This window comes from Rattus rattus, chromosome 1 (assembly GCF_011064425.1).
Source record: "Rattus rattus isolate New Zealand chromosome 1, Rrattus_CSIRO_v1, whole genome shotgun sequence".
Lineage (NCBI taxonomy): Eukaryota > Metazoa > Chordata > Mammalia > Rodentia > Muridae > Rattus > Rattus rattus.
This window is the reverse complement of record NC_046154.1, coordinates 218,531,224-218,556,646: the sequence shown is the minus strand read 5'-3', so window position 1 is coordinate 218,556,646 and position 25,423 is coordinate 218,531,224. Positions and strand designations below refer to the sequence as shown.

Here is a 25,423-nt window from a genome sequence, read left to right as displayed (position 1 = left end):
TGCATATTGTTTTGACAGGGTAACATAACCTGATAAACAGAATTCAGCTGTCACAAATATTTAAATGTATCAACAATGATAAGCAGTCCTAGAATTAGAACTTTGGTTACATTTCCAGCCTCATCTTTTCACTGCTAATATAAAAAAGGGCAAGGTTTCAAAGAAACTATTGAAAACATCAGGTATAAAGAAATAGGAGGAAACAAGCTATGATGCTCAAGAACCCATCATAAATTCATTTAGACCACTTAAAAATGAACTTCCCCCCAGTTACAAGATGGGTGCAGGCTGAATTTTGTCTGCTGATTCCAAATATATGCTTGTTTTTACATATTCTAAGAAAGAAACAATGGTGAATGCTAACATTCCCTGTTATTCTAGAGATTTCAATGGCATTCTCTGCCTTTCTAGAGCTTTTAATGTTTTTGAGATTTTCATCAACATTGATGCAAGGTGAAAATAAAGACTTGGTTTTTTCAGCATTCCAATCAAATCAAAGAACTGAAGACAGAGTAAGGTCTGCTGTCCCTAGCTGAGCTAGTAGATGGAGATACCACCCCTTTTTGACAAAACTCAGCAAATGCAGTAGGGCACTGGATCCCAGCCACAATATTAAGGCTTCCTGGAGATGATTAATTAAATCACAAATGCTAAAAGCTATTTTAACCTGAATAATAGCAGCATAGTTCAGCCACATGCCACAGGACGTGAGCTGTGCTGAATACCGCAAAACAATTCCAAGCACGTACTTGTTGGAAGAATTCTTGGAAATCATTTCAGGATCAGAAAAACACGAGTTTAATTTTATATAAGACTATATATTTTCTGTACGATGGCAACAGCAGAAACTGAGCTTGTAAAACCAAATATATACACAAGAACCAGTGCACTCCAAATTATAAATGTGATCAATGAGCTTGCCTTATACATTTTTTTCAATAACATCTTCCGCAAGAGGATGCAGTAAGAAGGCATTAGTCTAATATTTTTCTTCATGTGTATGAACAATTCAAAATCTTTGACTGTGTATTGTTTACAAATAAAACTTTGGGATGCTTATGGCTTTATTGCAACCCATACTACAGTCTTCAACCCCTTCATAATTTTGGGTTGTCCTCCTGAGTTACCTCCATTCCTAACATTTTGCTTATGAGTCAGACTCAGCTTCCAATCATATTTAGGAATTTCTGCTCTGATGGCTTAGATATCATCTTTATGTTCTAACTTTGATCTTAATGTATCAGTCCCAATTCTTCTTTTTCACACTTCCATTTTTAATCGCTATCATCTCCATCGTTGAGTTTCTAAGGTTACAAATATTACTTTAGCTCTGTTATAGCTTTCACCACACACATAGCTAATTGGTTGTAATAGTTATTTTACCATTACAGTTCTTCATCAGAAACGTGCTTTACGTTTCAGTTGTGTTACTTATCTCCTTTATCATTTTTCTCAGATTCTCCATCATTTCACATTTCAGCTATGCTTCAAGTTATCTTTTAGAATCAGAATTTTGTTTTAAAGAAAGACTAGTAATGACATTCGATAGGCTGAGATGGATTTGAATGATCTGCTCAGTGCCTAATACCTTTTCTCTGACCTAGTTGTTCTAATTCCATTAGGAAAAAATAGCCACATACATGAATTTATTAGAGTGATTTACAGGCTGTGAATTAGCTGTCATCTGGTAGAAAGGCCAAGAATTCAGTAGTTGTTTAGTCAATGAGACTGGATGTCTCAGCTGTTCCAATCTGGTGCTGGAGTCCTGAAGGATTCCTAGAGACATAGTGGTCTTCAGTCTACACTGGAATCCTGAAGAATATGATCTAATACTATAAAAGGAATGCCTCCATAACCTGACAAAAGAACTTGCCAGCAAAAACAAAAAAAGCAAAAGCTTCCTTATTCTGTGTTCTTTTACATAGGCTACCATCAGAATTGGTAGCCCAGAATTAGTGTGGTTTTTCCATCTCAAATGAGTCAATCAAGAGAATACCTAATAGGCATACCCAGCTGCATGGGTTTTAGTTGATTCCTGATATAGTCACATGGACAAACAGAATTTGCCATTACATTAAACAAATTATGAGATTAGCAAAATATCTTCAGGATTTGAGGCTAAGTTCTGATTATATTATAGCTATAGTCAAGAACTTTGTGAAGGTTGGATCAGCAACTCTTCAAAAGAAGTAACAATAATGTAGTTTATCAAACGCCACTAAGGTTGCTCCAGGTTAAGAGGTTTCTTTGTAGTTTTCAAAAATATGTTTGAAACATCACCTATCTGAAATTATTTCTCTAAGACACAAGTAGATTTGTTTCCTGGAATAATCCAGCTTTTATTCTACTAAAGAACTTTCAACTTGTCTTCTTCCCATATACGTTACTTTTATAATAACATGAAATATATCCCTGTGTGTCATGTTACATTTACTCCTGTTTTTGAAATGTCTGATAAAGATGCCTCACTTAGATATACCCTTCCTTACAGAGTTGTTGCTCTACTGGGATACGACAGTCTTAGTGCCTACTTTTAAAAATAAAATTGCATTTCATTAAATTAAGATATTGATGATGAACAATATTTTAAGCAGAATTAAGAGCATGAATAAATCACATGTTTATTTTGTCATGAATTAAGGACAATTATAAATAGTATGCACATCAGTCAGGAGTAGATTTCGATAAAATACTATTCTGTTGAAAACAAGGAAAATAGCTACTCTGTCAGTGAGATGATGGGTTATCAGAAATAATAATAATATCAAGTTTTAAGAAAACATAAAAATCTACTCTCAAACATTGGGTGTTTTTCTGTAGTAGATGTGCCCACTTGCAAGGAATATTTAAGATTTTTCTGGTGAATCTGGGCTTGGCAGTGAGTTCTGAAAGAAGTAGCATTTTTTTCCTTTTCTCTTTCTTTCCCATTCAGCTTCTTCCTCTTTCTCTTAATTTTAAATATGTCTTTAAATTCATGAAAGTTCTGAATCGTGAACTGTGGAATGTTAGAATTCTCTAGAAAGGGTCTTCCTGATAGAATATTGAGTATTACCCTTTGAGTAGTGGTTTACTCTCAGTAAGATACATTATGCATGAAAATAATGTAAGCCTCAATATGAAAAAATACATTGAAATTCATAAAAAGGAGAAATAGAAGATGTTGAGTCACAGAAAACACATAAAAGTTTGATTTTCACAAGAAATTAATACACAAAGGCCTAGTAGTTGTCAAAACAAAGCAAAACAAAACAAATCAGAAAACACTATTAGGATTTTGTGGTTTATTTTGAATAGTTTGCCTTCAGCGGGCTTATTCATCCAACCAAACTAGATGTATGAGTCACCTGTCATCTCCAGGAGCTAAATGTTTACTGTTAATTTTCTTGAGGATTCAGGAAGATATGGTGAATTTTGTGCAAGCATTTCTCCTTGCTTTTGGAAGCCTTGGAGTCCAACTGGATTGTTTGCTGACCCATTGCATAAAAAAGAATGGAGGTGGGTAAAGAGAAATCCAGCTGCAGAGCAGTTGCGTGGAGAAATTGGAAATTTTAATTCAAAGGGTGTCCAAAGCTGTATGTTCCCACAAACATGCAAACTATTTAGTAATGTATGTTAAGACCATTTACTGCCTGAAGAGATTAGGTTTGTAGCAAAAATCAATGATTGGCTAGGCTCAGCATCTTTATTTATGTGAAGAGGAAGTGGTCACCCCAAACAGAAGAAATAATCACTTTTCTGAAATGATAGTTTCAGAATGCAGTTTTAACTCTGTATTCAATAGCTCATAAATCTGGTCACCAATATTTCTTCTGTTCTACAACTTTTCTTGGCTCCTGCTACTCTACCCAAATTAAACCACCTCTTGCTCTGATAAATCTCTTGCATTTTCCCACAAGTCTATTCTCATTTCACCTCAGTTCTCTTTCTCTTGTTTTTTAGTGGTAAATACTATCCATCTCTTATGATTCAATCAGGTATATTCTTTGTCTCTGCTAAACAGACATTTTGTATGTTTTTTGTCAGTTATAGACAACAGAATCCACTCAATTGTGTTTAAATAAGGGAATTATTAGGAAGTATGAGAAACCTCAGAGTAGCTGGAAGAGTAGAAATAAGATGTTATAAATGCATTGACCGGTTGTCAATAAAATTTTAGCGAACAAGCTCTCCATTCGCCCTGCAAAATGGCGGAGTAGACTTGACTACTCGCATCGCTCACTTTCTGGATCGACACCTGTTCTTTCCACTTCTTGAGTTTCTCTCTGTGGAAGAGATTTATAATGAGAAAGAATAATTACAAGGAAAATTGGATCTTAGTGATACCAATATGGTGGGCTTTGCTATGGATGTTTACAAAAACCTTTATTCTGATGATATCTCTCATTCTTTAAGAGAAAAAAGAACCACATTTGTTGGACAGCTGAAACAGCTCCAAGCAGAAACAGAACCAGTTGTGAAGATGTTTGAAGATCCAGAAACTACATGACAGATGAGGTCAACCAGGGATGGCCAGATATTATTTGACTACCTGGCAGACAAGCATGGGTTTAGAGGCAAGAGTGCTTAGATACACTATACAGATATGTAAAATTCAAATATGAGTGTGGAACTTACTCTGGAGCAGCAGAGTATCTTTACTTCTTTAAAGTTTTGGTTACAGCAACAGATAGAAATGCTTTAAGTTCACTCTGGGGAAAACTGGCCTCTGAAATATTAATGCAAAATTGGGATGCAGCCATGGAAGACCTTACTCGATTAAAAGAGACCATAGACAATAATTCTGTGAGGTCTCCACTCCAGTTTCTTCAGCAGCAAACATGGCTCATTCACTGGTCTCTGTTTTTTTCAACCATCCATAAGGCCATGATAATATTATTGATCTCTTCCTTTACCGACCACAGTACCTTAATGCAATTCAGACAATGTGTCCTCAGACAATGTGTCCACATATTCTTCGCTGTTGAACCACTGCCGTCATAACCAACAAAGATGTGCGGAAATGTTGGCACGTGCTGGAAGAGCTAATGAAAGTTATTCAACAAGAGTTTTACACATATAAAGACCAAATTACAGAATTTGTTTTATTCCTATATGTTAGTTTTGATTTTGATGGAGCTCAGAAAAAGCTGAGAGGATGTGAATCCGTGCTTGTGAATGACTTCTTCCTGGGAGCATGTCTTGAGGACTTCATTGAGAATGCTGTTTCGTCATATTTGAGACTTTCTGTCGTATCCACCAGTGTATCAGTATTAATATGTTAGCAGATAAACTGAATATGACTCCAGAAGAAGCTGAAAAATGGATTGTGAATTTGATTAGAAATGTGAGGTTGGATGCTAAGATTGATTCTAAACTAGGTCATGTGGAAATGGGCAACAACGCAGTCTCACCCTACCAGCAAGTGATTGAAAAGACTGAAAGTCTTTCTTTTAGAAGCCAAATGTTGGCAATGAATATTGAAAAGAAACTTAAACTTAATCAGAACAGTAGATCAGAGGCTTCCAACTGGGCAACCCAAGATTCTGGCTTCTATTAAAGGAATATAAAGAAGAAAAAGGGAACAGTAGAAGACACAGTAACCATAGTGTATAAAGGACGACAAACATTTTTAGAAACAATTAACATGTTTGCTAAAATTTCAGATAATTTGAATAAAATTGACTATGATTCATTTTTCATTTTGCTTGAAAAAAGGATAAATGCACTGACCAAATACCAAAGTACAATACTTGCTTGACTTCAGAAATATTGCCTCAACCTAGTCTGTATTTGTCTGTTCAGTAGGCCAAAAATATGAATGCCTATTATAACCTAACCTTTTATTTTTGCTTAGAGTTAAAAATTTACATATAGATATACGGAATTCAGTGAACATAATCTTAGATGGAACATAGGGTGGGAAATTAATTTCCTCTTTCTATATTGAGTTTTGCAAGGTAGGGTACTTTCAAAATGTAAGTAATATTTCAACAAACTAATAACTATAGATGTCTATTAAATCTGAACTTTTCTTTCCTCTAAATGTTGCATTTATGGACATCATTCATTCAGCCACCCATTCATTCCATCAACAATGCTTTGTGAGAATAATATATCAAGTGCTGTAGTATCTTTGGAAATTATTTTTAGGAAGTAAATGGTAATGTACACCACGAATGTCATATTAATAACAGCATGTCATCACTTAATTACCAATTATAGCAAATATACCACAGATAAAAGACATAAGTGATAAAATAAAGTGAAGTTAAAGGAAGAGAGAATATTGGAGAATTCTGCATTTGCTGCTATATTTTTTTCAAAAATCTAATATTGTTATAAAATAGATTTTACTAATAAAGTGAAATTTGTAGTTAAGTATTACACAGGTTGTGACACTGGAAAAATAACCCATATAATTCAATTATAATTAAAAGATTTATTTATTAACTGCTAGTAGGATGAACAATCTCTGAGACAAATTTGAGATTGTCATAAAGAAGGGATATGGGGAAAAATTTTAAAAGGGAAAATCTCACAAAATATTCAATATTTATGCAAGCAAGTAAAACTGTTCGGTTCTACCAAATTCAGTGGTTAAGGCAACTCAAAACAATCACTGAGTATCTATCTACAGATGTGAGGTACAAAAGCAAAAATAAATGAATAATAAGAATATAGTCATGGTTGTACATTTTTGTGTGGGGGTGGGTCACTGAGTCATGATTACTAGGAATTTATCTTCCAGGGACTGGAGTCAGAGAAAAATGGCAAAATGGATGACTAGTATAAAATGGAACATTTTTAGCCATAACATTCCCCACTGGCTGTAGATCCTATGCATCAAATTACTGACTTACATTTATGTAGGGGGTAAAGTTAATATTTTAATTAAGCCATTTAATCAGATCCCAGCCTCCATTTTGAGTAACTCTTCTTGTAACTCTCTGATTTAATGGGTATTTGTAATACTGAAGGAGCCTAGAGGCCAGCATGAATTTGCTGATAAGCACCATAGACAGCCATTTGATTCTTTTGACAGTGATGAGGTACCAGAAGCCAAGCCCACTTATACACCCTCTGTTTCTGGGAAACCTAGCCAGTTACAATAAAAGAACTACACCTGCCATTTGTGGTTTAGGGTTACAGGAGACAAAAGAATGTTGAGTTCTAGGAAAGGACATTGGAATGGTAGTGACAATAATGGGTTGGCCTTGGGCCCTGTGTGACCTTTCTGCTTGCTTGCCTTTATAAGCCACTGCCCTGAAATAAAGTTTGAGAACTTGATCAGACAACGACTTTCTCTCCTTCTTTGCGCCTCCTGTCCCCCATTCTTTCACCCCTCCTCAGGTCTCCACTGACTCCCCTACCACACAGGACAGGGCCACTGGCGCCTAATGTGGGACCTGGGTATGGGATTCCAACTGAACTTTGCATGCCCATGGACGTCCCACTCTCATAAAATCGCCCCTACCCTGAGGATACGAAAGAAAATCTGCACTATGATCACTGGAGCCAATCCATGTAAGGTAAGACTGAGCAGTGCAATCATGGGACAGGCATTAAGTAAACATGACTTGGGTTTTTATTTGTTGTTGTTTTTTATTTGTTTTTTACTAGATATATTTCTTTACTTACATTTCAAAGGTTATTCCCCTTCCCGGTTTCCTGTCCATAAACCCCCATCCCCTCTCCTTCCCCTCCCACATACGGGTATTCCTCCTATACATCCCCCTTATTGACCCCCCTCATATTTCCCTGCACTGGGGGTTCAACCTTGGCAGGACTAAGGGCTTTCCCTTCCCCTGGTGCCCAAACATGGCTATTCTCTGCTACATATGCAGTTGGAGCCCTGGATGAGTCCATGTAGAGTCTTTGGGTAATGGTTTAGTCCCTGGAAGATCTGGTTGGTTGGCATTGTTGCTTTTATGGGGTTGCAAGCTACATCAACTCTTTCAATACTTCCTCCAATTCCTCCTAAGGGGTCCTATTCTCAGTCTGGTGGTTTGTTGCTAACATTGACCTCTGTATTGGACATGCTCTGCATGTGTCTCTCAGGAGACATCTATATCCGGTCCCTTTCAGCATGCATTTTCTAGTTTCATCAATCTTATCTAGTTTTGGTGGCTGTATATATATGGGCCACATGTTGGTCAGGCTCTGAATGGCCATTCCTTGAGTCGCTGCTCTAAACTTTGCCTCCATATCCCCTCCTATGGATATTTTTCCCCTTTTAAGAAGGAGTGGGAGCATCCACATTTTGGTCATCTTTCTTCTTGAGCTTCCTGTGGTCTGTGAATTGTATCTTGGTAATTTGAGCTTTTTGGCTTATATCCACTTATCAATGAGTGCATACCAAGTGTGTGTTTTTCTTTGTGTAACCTCACTCAGGATGATATTTACTAGTTCATTTCATTTGCCTATGAATTTCATGAAGTCATTGTTTTTGATAGATAAGTAGTACTCCATTGTGTAGATGTACCACATTTTTTGAATCCATTCCTCTGTTGAAGGGCATCTGAGTTCTTTCCAGCTTCTGGCTATTATAAATAAGGCTGCTATAAACATAGTGGAGCATGTGTCTTTGTTGTATGTTGGAGCATCCTTTGGGTATATGCCCAAGAGAGGTATAGTTGAGTCCTCAGGTAGTGAAACGTCCAATTTTCTGAGGAACCTCCAGAATGATTTCCAGAGTGGTTGTACCAGTTTGCAGTCCAACCAACAATGAAGGAGTGTTCCTATTTCTCCACATCCTTGCCAGTATCTTCTGTCACCTGAGTTTTTTATCTTAGCCATTTTGACTGGTGTGAGGTGGAATCTCGGGGTTGTTTTGATTTGCATTTCCCTCATGACTAAGGATGTTGCACATTTCTTTAGGTGCTTTTTGGCCATTCGATAACCAGCCATCCTCAGCTGAGAATGTTTTGTTTAGCTCTGTACCCTGTTTCTTAATAGGGTGATCTGGCTTTCTGGAGTCTAACTTCTTGAGTTCTTTGTATATTTGGATATTAGCCCTCTATCAGATGTAGGATTGGTAAAGATCTTTTCCCAATCTGTTGGTTGCTATTTTGTCCTAATGACAGTATCTTTTTCTTTACAAAAGCTTTGTAGTTTTATGAGGTCCCATTTGGCGATTCTTGATCTTAGAGCATGAGACATTGGTGTTTTGTTCAGGAAATTTTCCCCAGTGCTCATGTGTTAGAGACTCCTCCCCTTTTTTTCTTCTATTAGTTTGAGTGTATCTGGTTTGATGCGGAGGTCCTTGATTCGCATGAACTTAAGCTTTGTACAAAAAGACAGACACTACCTCAGAGTAAATGGCTGGAAAAACTTTCCAAGCAAATGCTCCCAAGAAACAAGGTGGAGAGGCGATTCTAATACTGAATAATATTGACTTTCAACCAAAAGTTATTAAAAAAGATAAGGAAGGACACTTCATATTCATCAAAGGAAATATATTTAGGATGAACTCTCAATCCTAAATAACTATGCTCCAAATGCAAGGGCAACTACATTCATAAAAGAAACCTTACTAAAGATCAAAGCACACATTGCACCTCACACGATAATAGTTGGAGATTTCAACACCCCACTCTCATCACTGGACAGCTCATGGAAACAGAAATTAAACAAAGATGTATAGAAACTAACAAAAGTTAGGAACGAAATGGATTTAACAGATATTTATAGAACATTCCATCTTAAAACAAAAGGTGCTTCTTCTCAGCACCTCATGGAACCTTCTCCAAAATTGACCATATAATCGGTCACAAAACAGGCCTCAACAGATACAGTAACATAGAAATAATGCCATGCATCCTATCAGATCACCACATACTATGACTGGTCTTCATTAACAACAATAATGACAGAAAGCCCACATATACATGGAAGCTGAACAATGCTCTACTCAATGACAATTTGGCCAAGGAAGAAATAATGAAAGAAATTAAAGACTTCTTAGAATTTAATGAAAATGAAAATACAACATTCCCAAACTTATGGGACACAATGAAAGCGGTACTAAGAGGAAAACTCATAGGTCTGAGTGCCTGCAAAAAGAAACAGGAGTGCCTGCATATGTCAGCAGCTTGACAGCATATCTGCAAGCTCTAGAACAAAAAACAACAACAACAACAACAACAACAAAAAAAAAAAAAAAAAAGAAATAAACCCAAGAGGAGTAGAAGGCAAGAAACAATCAAACTCAGAGCTGAAATCAACCAAGTAGAAATGAAAAGGACTATACAAAGAATCAACAAAACGAGGAGCTGTTTCTTTGAGAAAATCAACAAGATAGATAAACCCTTAGTCAGACTAGCCAGAGGTCACATAGAGTGTATCCAAATTAACAAAATCAGAAATGAAAAGGGAGTCCTAAAAACAGAATCTGAAGAAATTAAAAAAAAAATCAGATCCAACTACAAAAGTCTATATTCAACAAAACTGGAAAATCTGGAGGAAATGGACAGTTTTCTAGACAGATACCAGGTATCAAAGTTAAATCAGGAACAAATAAACCATTTAATCACCCCATAACTCCTAAAGAAAAAGAAGCAGTTACTAAAAGTCTCCCAACCAAAAAGAGCCCAGGTCCAGATGGGTTCACTGCAGAATTCTATCAGATCCTCATAGAAGACCTCATACCACAAAATAGAAACATATGGAGCACTACCAAATTCCTTCTATGAAGCCACAATTACTCTTATACGAAAACCACACAAAGATCCAACAAAGAAAGAGAACTTCAGACCAATTTCCCTTATGAATATTGATGCAGAAATACTCAATAAAATTCTTGCAAACCAAATCCAAGAACACATCAAAACGATTACCCATCATGATCAAGTAGGTGTCATCCCAAGGATGCAGGGATGGTTTAATATACAAAAATCCATCAATGTAATCCACTATATAAACAAACTCAAAGATACGAACCTTTTCATTAGATGCTGAGAAAGCATTTGACAAAATTCAACACCCCTTCATGATAAAAGTCCTGGAAAGATCAGGAATTCAAGTCCTATATGTAAACATAGTAAAAGAAATATACAGCAAATCAGTAGCTAACATCAAACTAAATGGAGAGAAACATGAAGCAATCTCACTAAAATCAGGGACTAGACAAGGCTGCCCACTCTCTCCCTACTTATGCAAGATAGTACTAGAAGTCCTAGCCAGAGCAATCAGACAGCGAAAGGATCTCAAAGGGATACATATTGGAAGGGAAGAAATCAAAATGTCACTATTTGCAGATGATATGATAGTATACTTAAGTGACCCCAAAAGTTCCACCAGAGAACTACTTAACCTGATAAACAACTTCAGCAAAGTGTCAGGGTATAAAATTAACTCAAACAAATCAATAGCCTTCCTCTACTCAAAGGATAGACAGGCTGAGAAAGAAATTAAGGAAATGACACTCTTCACAATAGTCCCAAATAACGTAAAATATGTTGGTGTGACTTTAACTAAGCAATTGAAAGATCTATAGTATGACAAGAACTTCAAGTCTCTGAAGAAAGAAATTCAGGAAGATCTCAGAAGATGGAAAGATCTTCCATGTTCTTGGATTGGCAGGATTAATATAGTAAAGATAACCATTTTGCCAAAAGCAATCTACAGATTTAATGCAATTCCCATCAAAATTCCTACTCAACTCTTTATAGATATAGAAAGAGCAATTTGCAAATTCATTTGGATTAACAAAAAACCCAGGATAGCGAAAACTATACTCAACAATAAAAAAATTTCTGGGGGAATCACCATCCCTGACTTCAAGCACTATTACAGAGCAATAGTCATGAAAACTGTATGGTATTGGTACAGAGACAGTCAGATAGATCAGTGGAACAGAATTGAAGACCCAGAAATGAACCCACACACCTATAGTCACATGACAAAGGAGCTAAAACCATGCAATGGAAGAAAGCTAGCACTTTCAACAAATGGTGCTGGTTCAACTGGAGGTCAGAATGTAGAAGAATGCAAATCGATCCACTCTTAAGACTTGTTTTTAAAGAGTCTTAAGTAGCCCTCAAGATGCAAGGAACTTGGGTTAAGAAAAAGGATCTCAGTAAATTCTTTATATTCCTTGATGATGTTTGTCCTTGGTTTCCCCAAGAGGGAGCTATTGATGAATAAAGGTGGGCCAGAGTAGAAGACTGAAACACTTTTATAGGATGTTTGACCCAGAAAGGGTCCCTGTTCAATCTTTTTCTACTGGAACTTGGTTAATGAAATACTTAGGGTCTATAAGACATGGGCAGATATTCAAGAGGTACTTAAAAAGGGAGAAAAAGTCTTACAGTGCCATTCTTGGGCTCCTTCAGTCTGTGATTCTGTCTCCATCTCCATGCCAGACCCAGTCACCACCTCCACACCCCAGTCTGCCCACCAAGTCCGAACAGACATTGACGAAGGTTCGTACTCCTAGTATTTACTCTTCCTTGACTGAGTTGAAAGCTCCAGTCCACAGTGAGCCCAATGAGGTCCTCCCTCCAGAGAAGTCATCATCCCTAGAAGAGGCTACTAACTATCATAATCCTTTTTGGCCACCCTTACTCACTGCCTGCTCTAGGCCACCCCCCTAGACCATTGCTCCCCAATTTTGTGTTCCCGTTTTTGAATTTGACTCAGATATTGCCAATGCCACTGAAAATGCTAAAACAAAACTTTGCTGGGTGGTAGCCTCCCGTAAAGATTTACTCTTAAAGAAAAAGGAACACCTTATCCTACTGAGGGTGTTATGGGCTTTGGATGTTGAGCTAACCCAGCTGCCCAAACCCACCTCTCTTAAAATTGAGACAAAGAAAAATCCTAAAACTGAAACAAAGAAAAAAATCCCCTAAAACCGTTCAAGCGTTCCCAGTCACACGGATCTCAATAACCTCTCCCCCGCCCCGAAGGAACGGGTGGAGAAAACAACGCTTCAAATCAGGGAGAGAATACCTCCTCAGCTGATGAAACCTTGGATAATGAAAATGAGATTTCAGGAGATTCAAACGGGGAAAAGGAAGAGGTTAGACATCAACAGTATCACTACATTGGGTTTAAACACACAAAAGAATTAAAGACGGTGGCAATACTTTATGGCCCCTTTCACTATATCCATAATTGAAATCTCGAGTGACCGATGGCTTATACCCAATGATTGGTATCTTGTGGCATGGGTTGCCTTGTCAGGGGGTGACTATGCTCTCTGGAAAACTGAATTTGTTGAAAATTGTAGAGAAAGTGCAATCTGCGATTCCGAAAACAAAATCTCCAATACTTGGACTAAGGATAAACTTTTTGGTACAGACCCTATAACACCAATGAAAAGCAGGCTAGGTTTGCTCCTAGCCTCTTAGCTCATATACAAAACGCTGGTCTTAAAGCCTGGAAACAATTCCCCTGAAAGGGGTCTGCGACTACCTTCCTAGCCAAAATAAAACAGAGTCCCTATGAACCCTATAGCAGTTTCATCAGCCACCTCACAGATGCGGCTGAAAGGCTGGTAGTTGAGATGAAAACAAAAGCGAATTGATTAAACATCTTGCTTTTGAAAAAGCAAACCCTACCTGTCAAGCCACCCCACTGTATTGGCAAGGACATTTGGGGCTATATCAAACTTTGTGCGGTCATTGGTTCTGCCCATACTATCGGCCTAGCCATCAGAGCTGCCCTTAAACACTTTACCCAGGATAGTTGCCCAAAGACTTGCTTCAACTGCAAACAACCAGGCCATTTCTCCAGAGAATGCAGTGCCCCTAGGGCTGAACGCATGCTGTCCTCCTGGTGTCCTCGATACAAAAGAGGCTTCTGAGTGCCTCTCTAAAATGGATGCCCAGGGTAACAACCTGCCTCCAGGGCAGGGAAACTCCTGGTCCCTAACCAGAGGCAACCCCCTGGGTTGTCAGACTCAGACAACCCAAGAGTTGCCTCCCTCCATCGAGCAACCATAGGCAGTGTAGGATTGGACCTCTGTTCCACCAGCAGCAGAATATTAACACCTGAGATGGGAATTCAAATCCTACCTACAGGAATTTTTGGCCCAATGCCCCCTGACACCTTTGGCCTCCTTCTTGGTCCTGCCAGCCTAACACTCCAGGGCCTGAAATTTTTCCCTGGAATAATTGACAATGAAATAAAGATTTTGGCCTCCTCTACTCTTAGTCCCCTAATTATAAGTTTGGGACAGAGAATCGCCCAATTAATTACTTTTGATCACCCTTATTCACCCCAACCCAAATGCTCAACAAAACCGGGGTACCGGCAATTTTGGCTCCTCAGATGCTTATTGGGTCCAACAGATTTCTCAGGATCGACCCCTTCTTAAACTAAAATTAGATGGAAGGAGTTTTGAAGGACTTATGGACACTGGAGTAGATGCCGCAGTAATTTCAGAGAATTAGCCTTCCTCCTGGCCCTTTACTACTTCTATGAATCACCTTAAAGGTATTGGACAAACCACCAACACCCAACATAGTTCCAAGGTCCTTATATGGACAGATGAGGAAGGTAATATGAGCATTGTCCAACCGTACGTTGTGCCTGGCTTATTCGTTAACCTTTGAGGTAGGGATGTTCTTGTCCAATTAAATTTCCTTATGTGTAGCCCAAATGAAACTGTAGCCCATCAAATGCTAAAACAGGGCTTCTGCCCCGACAGGGACTTGGAAAGCATTCACAAGGCATAAGAAAACCTATTCAGGTGAATGAAAAGTTGGATTGTTTGCATCTGGGTGCACCAAATTTACGCTAATGGCCAGTGACACTCCCGTACCCCACACAGATAAAATCACTTGGAAATTCAATGATGCTGTGTGGATTGATTAATGACCATTGACTTCAGAAAAATTGGCCATGGCACTGGCCTTAGTACAGGAACAGCTTACTGCCGGCTGCCTTGAACTTACTACCTCTCCTTGGAACACTCCCATCTTTGTTATCAAGAAAATATCAGGCAGGTAGAGGCTTTTACAAGATTTGAGAGAGATTAATAAAACTATGCTTGCTATGGGAGCCTTGCAACCAGGTTTGCTTACACCCGTGGCATTCTTGCTGGGTACTATAAGATAGTGATAGAGCTTAAAGATTGTTTTTTACCATCCCTTTACACCATGAAGATAGAGAACACTTTACATTCAGTCTACCGGTGACAAAATTTTTAGGACCCATGTCTCACTTTCACTGGAAGGTTCTGCCTCAGGGCATGACCAATAGCCCTACCTTATGCCAAAGAATTGTGGCTCAGGTCATAGATCCATTTAGGGTACTATGGCCTTCCATTTACATAATCCATTATATGGATGACATCCTCCTGGCAGGACCTGATGATCCTGAATTGCTTCGCTGTTGCCAGCAGCTTTCACAAAAATTGACCACTAAAGGCCTTCAGATTGCCCCTGATAAAATTCAGTGAAAAGATCCTTATTTTTACTTGGGGTTTGAACTTCATCATCAAAAGATTATTACACAAAAAGTCCAGCTTAAGACTAACCATTTAAAAACCCTAAATGATTTTCAAAACTTTTAGGAGATATTAATTGGCTTAGGCCTTATCTTAAACTCACCACAGGAGAGCTTAAGCCCTTTTTGATCTTCTTAAGGGAGACTCTAACCCCTCTTCCCATCGATTCTTGACCCCTGCGGCAGCCAATGCCCTGCAAATCTTTGAAGGGACTATTCAAAGTCAGGGAGTTACCTTCATCTCCTATGGTAAACCCCTCCTGTTTATTGTCTGCATCATGTTCCACACACACACACTGGGGTGTTTTGACAAAAAGGCCCCCTTTTGTGGACACATCTTCCTGCTTTTTCCACTAAAGTCTTATCCCTTATACCACCTTGGTTGCTAAATTTATCCTCTTGGGTCTAGAACAAAGTAGACAGTTCTTTGGTAAGGATCCTGATAAGCTAATCTTGCCCTACTCTAAGGACCAGACACTGGCTTATGCAGACTACCAATGAGGGGCCTGTGGTTTGTCATCCTTTTCAGGAATTATTGATAATCACTATCCTGCTGATAAATTGCTTCAATTTGCAAAGATTCATTCCTTCATTTTGTCCAAGGATCACATCTCCTTAACCTTTGACAGAGGCATGCCTGGTGTTTACAGATGGCTCCTCTACTGGAAATGTAGCTTATGTCATTGACAGACAGAGCACCACAAATCAGTCTCCCTTCAGTTCTGCACAGCTTGTAGAGCTCTTTGCAGTAATTAAAGTTTTTCAAGTAATGATAAATTGGCTTTTTCATCTTTATACAGATAGTGTTCACATTGCCCCGTCTGTCCCACTCCTTGAGATGGTCCCTTATATTAAGTCCTCCACTAATGCTGTTTCCTTATTTTCACAACTTCAGAAATTGATTACCTCCAGATGTCAACCCTTCTACATTGGGCACCTCCATGCTCATTCAGACCTCCCTGGCCCTCTCTGAGGGAAATGCTTGTGCTGATGCTGCCACCCGTTTGGCCTTCCCCATCTCTATAGACCCCATTGTACAAGCCCAAGAGAGCCACTCATTACATCACTTAAATGCTCAGACACTTCAACAACTCTTTAGAATTACCCGAGAACAGGCGTGTCAGATTGTTAAACAGTGCCCAGCTTGTGTCACATTCTTGCCTAACCCTCATTTGGGGGTCAACCCCGGGGTCCTGATCCCAAATGAGATATGGCAGATGGACTTTACCCATGTGTCTGAATTTGGACATCTTAAATATCTTCATGTGGTAACAGACACCTTTAGTGGATTTAGTTTTGCTAGCCTATACACTGGAGAAGTCTCAAAAAAAAATGTCATAGCTCATGTTCTAAATTGCCTTTCAGTTATGGGGAAACCTAAGATTATTAAGACAGACAATGGTCCTGGCTATACAGGAAAAATTTTTCAAGCGTTCTGCCACCAGCCACAGAGTAAACATCTTATTGGTATCCCTTATAATCCTCAAGGCCAGGGCATTGTTGAACACACTCACCAGAGTCTCAAAAACATACTTCTCAAGTTAAGAAAGGGTGACTTGTACCCCAAATAAGGATTCCCCCCCAAATTTTTCACCATGCATTGTTTGTCCTCAATTTCCTGAATCTAGATACTCCATGGTAGATCTGCCAATGACCGTCTCTGGCACCCTGAAACAAACAAGAATTACGCTACAGCCATGTGGAAAGGACCCTCTTACTTATAAATGGAATAGCCCAGACCCAGTTCTTATCTGGGGTAGACGGGTAGTGTGCCTATTTGACACCAAGGAGGTGCTGCTAGGTGGCTACCAGAAAGACTTATAAAAGACATGGATGTCCCCAAGAAGGATAGCTCGACTCCAGAAATATTAGAAAGTGATAAAATTCAGGGAAGAGAGTCTCCCAGAGTTCCCTCTTTCCTTTTCTCTTCACAGGTTAAGAAAAATGGATCATTCCCTGTTAAGACTTTTTGTTCTACTGCTGTCCTTGATGTCTACGTATGGAACAAATTCTCACCGACCACTCAATTTTACCTGGCTGGTAATAAATGGAGATGGTGATACTGTGTGTAGTACATCTAAGATTACAACACAATTCCTGGTGGCTTAGACTTCACCCAGGCCTTTGCAAACTGGCCATGGGTGCCCCAGTCAACTGGGACCTTGAGGGATACTATGATCTTCAGAACGCCCCCTCATTGCCCTCCCCTCCTGGGAGACATGGTCTTGACCCATGAGGTGCTTGTGGCACAAAAGATAGAAGTATTTTGAGATGGTTCCCCTTGTATGTCTGCCCCGGCTTTTATAGAGATCAGGCCTTAAACCATAGGTGCAGAAGGAAGGCAGAACATTTTTGCCATAATTGGGGCTGTGAGACCACAGGTGATGCCCCTTGGAATTCCTCTTCCTCGTGGGATTTCATTAAAGTCACTGCTAATTATACCCACCATGAGTCTGGAAGCCCAGGTTGGACAAACATAGAAGGCTGTTCATATTTAATTTACAGAACCAGAAAAAAAATACACCCTGTGGACCAATGGCATTTCATGGGGTCTGGGGCTTTATAAGGAATGCCATGATGATGGCGTGACCTTCACTACAAGCCTGCCCAGGGCTGATAAACCAGCGGGGCTGATTGGGCCAAATCTTGCTTTGAATCCCCTATCCTTTTCAGGGAAACTTCCTAAACCTTCCCGCACCACCATAGCCCCAACCCCTTTGCCCTCCGATGCTTGATTACCTCCAAATAGGATTAATGAGCCCAATACTTGTTGATTTATCCTCAATATTGTTAATCAAATCATTCCCGTCCCTAACTTACTAAGTCTTGCTGGTTGTGTTATTATTCTGACCCCACTTTTTATGAAGGAATTGCAACAAGTATAAATGTTTAGGGGACAGATGATCTTTCCTTGTGTAGGTAGCACCAACAAACAGAGGCTAAACTAACGCCGAGGGCTGTCTCTGGCCAATGGTCATGTGTTGGCAACCAAATTCCTTCCACTCATGCGCACCTTTGCAAGGAAATGATTCCCATTCCCTCCTCCTCCAAGTTAACTTCTTCCCTTGGTAATGGCCTTACACCCTGCATTTATACTCCCAATTTGGTAAATAATGATACTTACTGCCTTTTGTGTAGTTGTACAACCAGTTCCCTGCTTGACCTATTATACGGCCAATGAATTTGCCCAGATGTGGGATCCTGTTAGTGATCATGACTTACTTCGAACAAAACGAGAGATCATAACAGCAGTTACCCTGTCTGTCTTCTGCAGCCTTGGCACTACAGGTACTGGGATGGGCACAATCTCTCTGGTTCTCCCTAACATACACTATTCTGACCTTTGGCAAGCCATTGACAAGGACATTAGGGAACTAGAAATTGACATTACCAACCTAGAAAAGTACCTCATCTCCTTGTCTGAAGTGGTTCCTTAGAACCGAAGAGGACTCAATTTGCACTTCCTCCAGCAAGGAGGACTATGTGCAGCACCTAAGGAAGAACGTTGCTTCTACACTGACTATACCGGGATGGTCAGAGACAGTATGGCTAAAGTTAGAGAAGGCTTAGAACTAAGAAAGAAACAGAGAGAACAAGAAAAGGGCTGTTTCCAAAGTTGGTTTTCCACCTCTCCCTGGCTCACCACCTCCTCCCCTCCATTCTGCGACCCCGGTTGGTTTCTTCCTGCTCCTATCTTTTAGGACGTGGGCCTTTAACCAGCTCACAGGCTTTATCAAACAACAAATTGACTCCCTGGCATCCAAACCCCTACATGTTCATTACCATAAGCTTGATTTGGTGGATAGAGGTCTGGCCAAGCCCTGTGATGACATGTCCCCTTTGAGAGTTGCATAACACTCAGATTTATGCTTGCCTGTATTGGCGTGGATACCTGCAAGGGGTGAGAGACTAAGTACCATAAGGGGAGGACCCTATTGTCCGTCTCTGAGTCCCCTGTGAAGCAAACCTGATTGCATAGAGGTTGGTGTTGATTTTCTCTTCAGCCACACGCCATTGATCTGCGGAGTTGGCAGGGGTCAAAGCCTCTCCTTCCTAAAAAAACACCCCCCAAAAAGCTACCAGTGATAATGGTCAGAGGATCAGGTCAGTCCGTCCCTCCTCTGGTTAAAACCCGCTTGTTTCTGTGACATCTTCGTCACACATTACTCGCTAGCCTCACATAAATTGATAAAAAAGGAGGAGATGCCTGAAGCCCGGCCCACTTATACACCTCTGTTTCCCGGAAACCTAGCCACTTACAATAAAAGAAGTACACCTGCCACTTGTGGTTTAGGTTCAGGAACCTAAAAGGACATTGGGATGGTAGTGACAGTAATGGGTTGGACTTGGGCCCTGTGCGACCTTTCTGCTTGCTTGCCTTTATAAGCTACTGCCCTGAAATAAAGTTAGAGAGCTTGACCAGACAATGACTTGCTCTCCTTCTTTGGGCCTCCTGTCCCCCATTCTTTCACCCCCTCCTCAGGTCTTAGCTGACCCCTCCACCCCATGCAGGTTGGGGCAATGGGGCAAGTGGCTCCTTTGGTAAAGGGGAACTGGTTTTCTTTGAACCTAACATTCCAGCCTTTTGTTAAACATGGAGGGCACTGTAGTCTCTTCTGGAACTGCATCCCTTAAATAGGATGCTGTTTTCAAGCCCAGGAATGCTGGAATTCTGGTCAAAGGCATGGAGGATACAAGATACATGTGGTTTGCTGTCTTTTTTTCTTTTTTCTTTCTTTTTTTTTTTTTACTATATGAGTTTAGCAAAAGTAGTTCATTTGGAGCAGTCTGTAATGCTGGTCCAAAGCTGGTAGAAAATTTTGTCAGAAATATCTGGCTTGCTATTTTCAAAGGACCACCAGAGACTGGTGTGCTTGTGTCATTCTGTTGTCATTAAGGATTGGAAATCTGCAGGGACAAATATACAGACAAGAAACAGAAGTTAAAGTTTAGGAACTTAAAAGGAAAATAACACATTTGAAATTATTAGGCTCATTATCTTAGTCGTTGGTAGAGGAGTCCCAAGACTAAGGATAGGTGGGGGACAGGGAGAGAGAGAGAGAGAGAGAGAGAGAAAGACAGAGAGAGAGACACAGAGGCAGAGAGAAACAAAGAGAGAGAGAGAGACAGAGCAGAGAGAGAGACAGAGAGGCAGAGACAGAGACAGAGAGGTAGACAGAGACAGAGACAGATCCCATTCTCAGAAACAGGTAGCTAGGAAAAGTTAAGCAGTATCTGAAATCCATTTGACCTGTGAGAGATGTATCCCAAGTCAATTTCCCGAAGCTCACATGACTTTTTAGTTTACAGAACAAGATAAAAGTTTTAGATATGGAGTTGGGATTTAGCTCAGTGGTAGAGCTTGCCCTAGCAAAGTTTAAGGCCCTGGGTTTGGTCCCCAACTCAAAAAAAAAAAAAAAAAAAAAGAAAAGAAAAAAAGTTGTAAATATATTAGCATTACCACTGCTTGTAATCTGTACTAAAATCTGCACTGTAGAAATGCAACTAAAATGTGTCTGTAAGACAGTTGGAGTAGACTCATGCCTTCTCGTCATAGAAAAAAAAAGCATGAGCATCATTTCCTTTGTCCTGAGAGCTGGATATATATATATATATATATATATATATATATATATATATATATATATATATATATATATATACACACACACACACACACATATATATATATATATATATGTATGTATATGGCAGAGAACTTTTTACATTGATGAGGTGCACCTTCCTGTGTATACATATAAAACAGCTAAGGAAAATTTAAAATCTTGAGCTTCTGACTAAATAGAAAGTGGTCTGTGCTCTATCAGCATATCAGAACTCCATTGATCAATGTTAAAATTTCTGAATTTTTGAAACCTTAATATAACAATAGCATAGAAAGGGGAAAGAAATCTGAATTTTTCTATTCTTTTACATACCTTAAGGCATTTTTTGCATTGTTATGAAATATGATGCAAAAGGCTACCTGGCAAGCCTATGCCAAGGTGACCCTCAGAGAAATTATACTATGCAACAGATCTGATGTAAGGGAGTTTATTTGGGAAAAGGGAGGAGAGTAATAACCTGGAGAAGAAATAGAGGCAGACCAGTGGAAACATAGGCAGACAGATGGGAGCCAAGGAGGGCAGAAGAGGGGGCACAGAGAAGGACAGAAAGGGAGGAGAAGGAGGGAGGGAGGGAGAGGGAGAGGGAGGGAGAGGGAGGGAGAGGGAGGGAGAGGGAGGGAGAGGGAGAGGGAGAGGGAGAGGGAGAGGAGAGGGAGGGAGAGGAGAGGGAGAGGGAGAGGGAGAGGGAGAGGGAGAGGGAGGAGGGAGGGAGAGAGAGGGAGAGGAGAGGCCAGGTGTAGGGAGCCTTGGATTTGGGCCTGGCTGCTTTGTGACTGCATAGCTCAAGGTGGCTACGTGACTCTGGGCTGCATGGCCACAGATGCTCACCCCTAGGTGGCTGCTGTAAGATTATGAGATTGTTGGACAAAAGCCTCTCCCAGGAAGACCCGGGGAGCAATCACAGGAGGTTTCAGCCTGAGCAAAACACCGGATGTCCCTGAGCAGATTCCTGAGAAGGGTTCGACCTTTTCAAGGAACATGTCCTCGAAGACTGTTGCCTCTTTGTTTAAGGAGGATATCTTGCAGTTTAGTGATTCACCCTATATCCTTGGGCACTTCCCAATACTCCCCCACCCTAAGCTTCAGTTCCTGCTTCTATTCCTGCCTCAGAGCTTTAAATGCTGTACATTTCTCTCAATAAACGAGACCTTGACAACAGAACTTTGCTTGGTCTCCTTCTTCTCTTCACCCCCATTGACCCACAGGTAGAAAGCCTCTTCGGGACTCTGAATAACTGGACCCACTGGACGGGTCAGCCAGGAATATGTTGGAACAGAGAAGGAGAGCTGGAGTGACTGGGCAGTTCTTTTATATGCAGTCCCCACCTGATGGCAGCAGGTGATGACTCATGCAGTTGCTAGGTCCCTGGGAAAAGCCCAGTAGAATTGCCTAGTGGAATAACATATATATTTATAATTTGCATTATATAATTTATATCATTTTCTCAGAGCTTGCATAGACTTTAAACCTTTTTCCTTTTGTCTATCATTTACCAGAGACAGAAGTAGATATTACTGAGATCAGTCACTGTAGAACAAATTCTTTTGTTCCTTGAAATAAAGAACAGTAAAAAAATTATATCTGAAACCTATTTTCCTTTAATATGAAATCTGTTAGCAAGATAAAACTCACTGCCTTTCTCAGCAGAAGACCCAGTAGCTCTAGAAAAAGCAAGGCCCAACTTTTAGATGTGGAATGATCTAACAAGGTTGTTGCCTTCTGGGGGAAGGAACTTGTAGCCTATTGCTGCCAAGCTGCCAAAGTTAGTTAGTCTAGTTATCAATGCCCTCAGAGAGCTGAGAAGTCTAAATTATAACAGGAACTGTAATTCAAATGGCTTAGGTATCAGTTAAAATGACAGACTTGCTCATGACTTAGGCAGTCATCCCACCAGGCTCCTGTGGTGTCAGTGGCTTCCTCAGGGGTGGTATCAGTCTTCAGCTGTCCAGCCCAGAAAATCTGAGATCCTTTCCTGTGAAGGAGGAACTTGGGGGCTGACCTTACTTTGTCTAGGCAAAGTGGGGCCATCAACTCTCCAGTGTCCTTCTTGTCCAGTTTGGGCCAGGTCCTGGTGGTAGCTGGGATATTTGAGGCAGTTTTCCCCAGTGGTTAGAATTACTGCAATCCAGGTGGAGGTAACCTGCTCCATCATCTTCTCTGTCAACCTTGGGGTCACCAGTAGGAGCTAAGGTCTGTCTGTCATATGAAGCTTTTGCCATTAAGCATTTTAAATGCCATAGTCAGCAGATCTTTGACAGGTTTGGGGACCATTACCTATTAAGTAGATTTGATTTAAACTGTTTGTTTTTAGTTACTTGCCCTAAGCTTAAACAAGAAACTTAGACAGAAGACCACATAAAGCTTGTCTCTGAGAATGAATTATATTTGTACTTACCATAATTGCAAGCATAGTTTTGGGCATATTAAAGAATTCGATCATTTATAAGATGACTTGCACATCTTAATTATCCTTAATAGTTTGTAAGAAACTAGCAGTTTTAAAAAGACTAGCATTTTATACTTTTATCCCTGTTAAGTTTTAGCCTTAAAATTATAAATTTTGAATTGAAGCTCTCAGTATTGAAATAAAATTTTAAATCATAAATATCGCCCATAGAGGTATTGAAAACTATATTTATTTTATTTTGATTCCTTTATCATACACTGTTACAGAATATTACAGCCTCTTGTCTGACTTCATTTATCCAAATAGTTAAAGCTTAATAGAGTTAGCAATGACAAAGAGGCTAGACATAACACCTTTAAATCAGGTGTTGTTAATTCAAGCAGTCCTTAGCAACTTAAAAACCTTATTTATCAAATATATTTTATTTTTAAATATATGTTGGTTTTCTTTTTTAATTTTTAGGATAAAAGTCATCATATAAAAACCTATCTTAATGCAAAATAGCTTGGGAACCTGTTGTCTTCTTAGTCTAAAAAGGATATAATCAGAGTTGATTTCAAGTGACATAGAAGTATGAAATAACAAATTAAGATTATCTATGCACGTGCTTTAATTATTTATTTTTGTTGCAAGTTTTAAGCTAATATTCTTGGGGCTTGGAATTTTATATAAATATCTCCCTGCCCCCTATCCCTAAATGGTTTTATAGTTCCTAAGAGAAAGAAAGCCTACATTTTAGCAAGTGTTTTGAATATCTATGACTTTGAATGAGGGAAAAATTTTTTGTGAACAAAAAAGCAAGAAAAGGAGCTGCAGTCAAAGAGTGAGACACCTTTAATTATATTTTGCTATCTTAATTTTTATATAAATTCTTTTTTTTAATGTTAAAATAACAGGAGGCATAACAGTAACAGATAACTTTCCATAGTTGTAAATTCTTTTCCTAATTGGGAGTTTGACACTATCTGGAGCCTTTACCCAGTATATGTAAGTGTATACCCAGTATATGCTTTTCCATGATGCATAGGTGGACCCCACCTTTATTCTTAGATATTAATTTTTATGCCCTAATTTCGCCAGAAAACCTTGAGACTTCATGCAATTTGAGCCTAATTGTGTACAACAAGGGAGGAGTGACCAGCTGCATAGGCGAAGGTCTTTCTTTTGAAGGAATACTAATTTATAACAAGTCCATCTCTGCCTTAAACAGGAATATGTAGAGTTAGTGTTGAGAGATTTTAGACAGAAAATTTTATTTTATTTTATATCACTTTGTGTATTTCTGCAGATACAGGCAGACAGCCTGAAAATATGTATCCTGTATCTTATAAAGTCATTAAGTTGTAAAACAGTATAAGTATCTGTAATCTAGACGCCATTAAAGAGGAAAGTGTAAAAATCAGGCATATTCAGGAACTCAGAAAATGTTGGCATCAAGTTGTTTTTTTCTTTACAGATTTTTTTTTCAGAATTTTAGGCATATCCAAAACACTTAACAAATCTTAAGGTACCGGAAGTTTATATTTTATCTGTTTTAAAGCACATTGTGTCTTTTCTTGGGCAGTTTTGTTTTCTCTCTGTCAGATTTTGGAGGAAAATTTTAAACAACCATGCTTGTGTTGGAAGAAGGACGCCATACTCCAACTCCAGAGTCATCTTTTTTAATAAAGTAGAAAAGTATAAAACCAATATTTTAATATTAACCATGCATAAAAGGTATTTAATCCCTGTAAACTGATCAGAGGGGGAGGCCAGAGCCAGCAGAGTACATAGAAGGATTAGAGATAAAAAATAAAATTCTGGGTGCCGGCCAGCTGGAGCAGTGCAGATAGCAGCAGGCAGCAGAACAGGAGGCTTATGATGTCCACCAGGGTTGTACACCAGTGGCATCAGCATGACCTCAGCCCAGCAGCGCAAAGTGGCCACAGCCACAGCTCTAGAGCCAGCTGGAGGATAG

At 39.5% G+C, this 25,423-nt stretch overlaps 1 protein-coding gene and 1 pseudogene across 1 annotated transcript in view; one reads left to right on the top strand and one right to left on the bottom strand.

Moving 5' to 3' along the window:
• The window catches only part of Emc2 (ER membrane protein complex subunit 2), an 894,248-nt gene that overhangs the window by 381,480 nt on the left and 487,345 nt on the right, over positions 1-25,423 (bottom strand). The window lies entirely within an intron of this gene.
• On the top strand, positions 4,313-5,536 carry LOC116911161 (annotated as a pseudogene).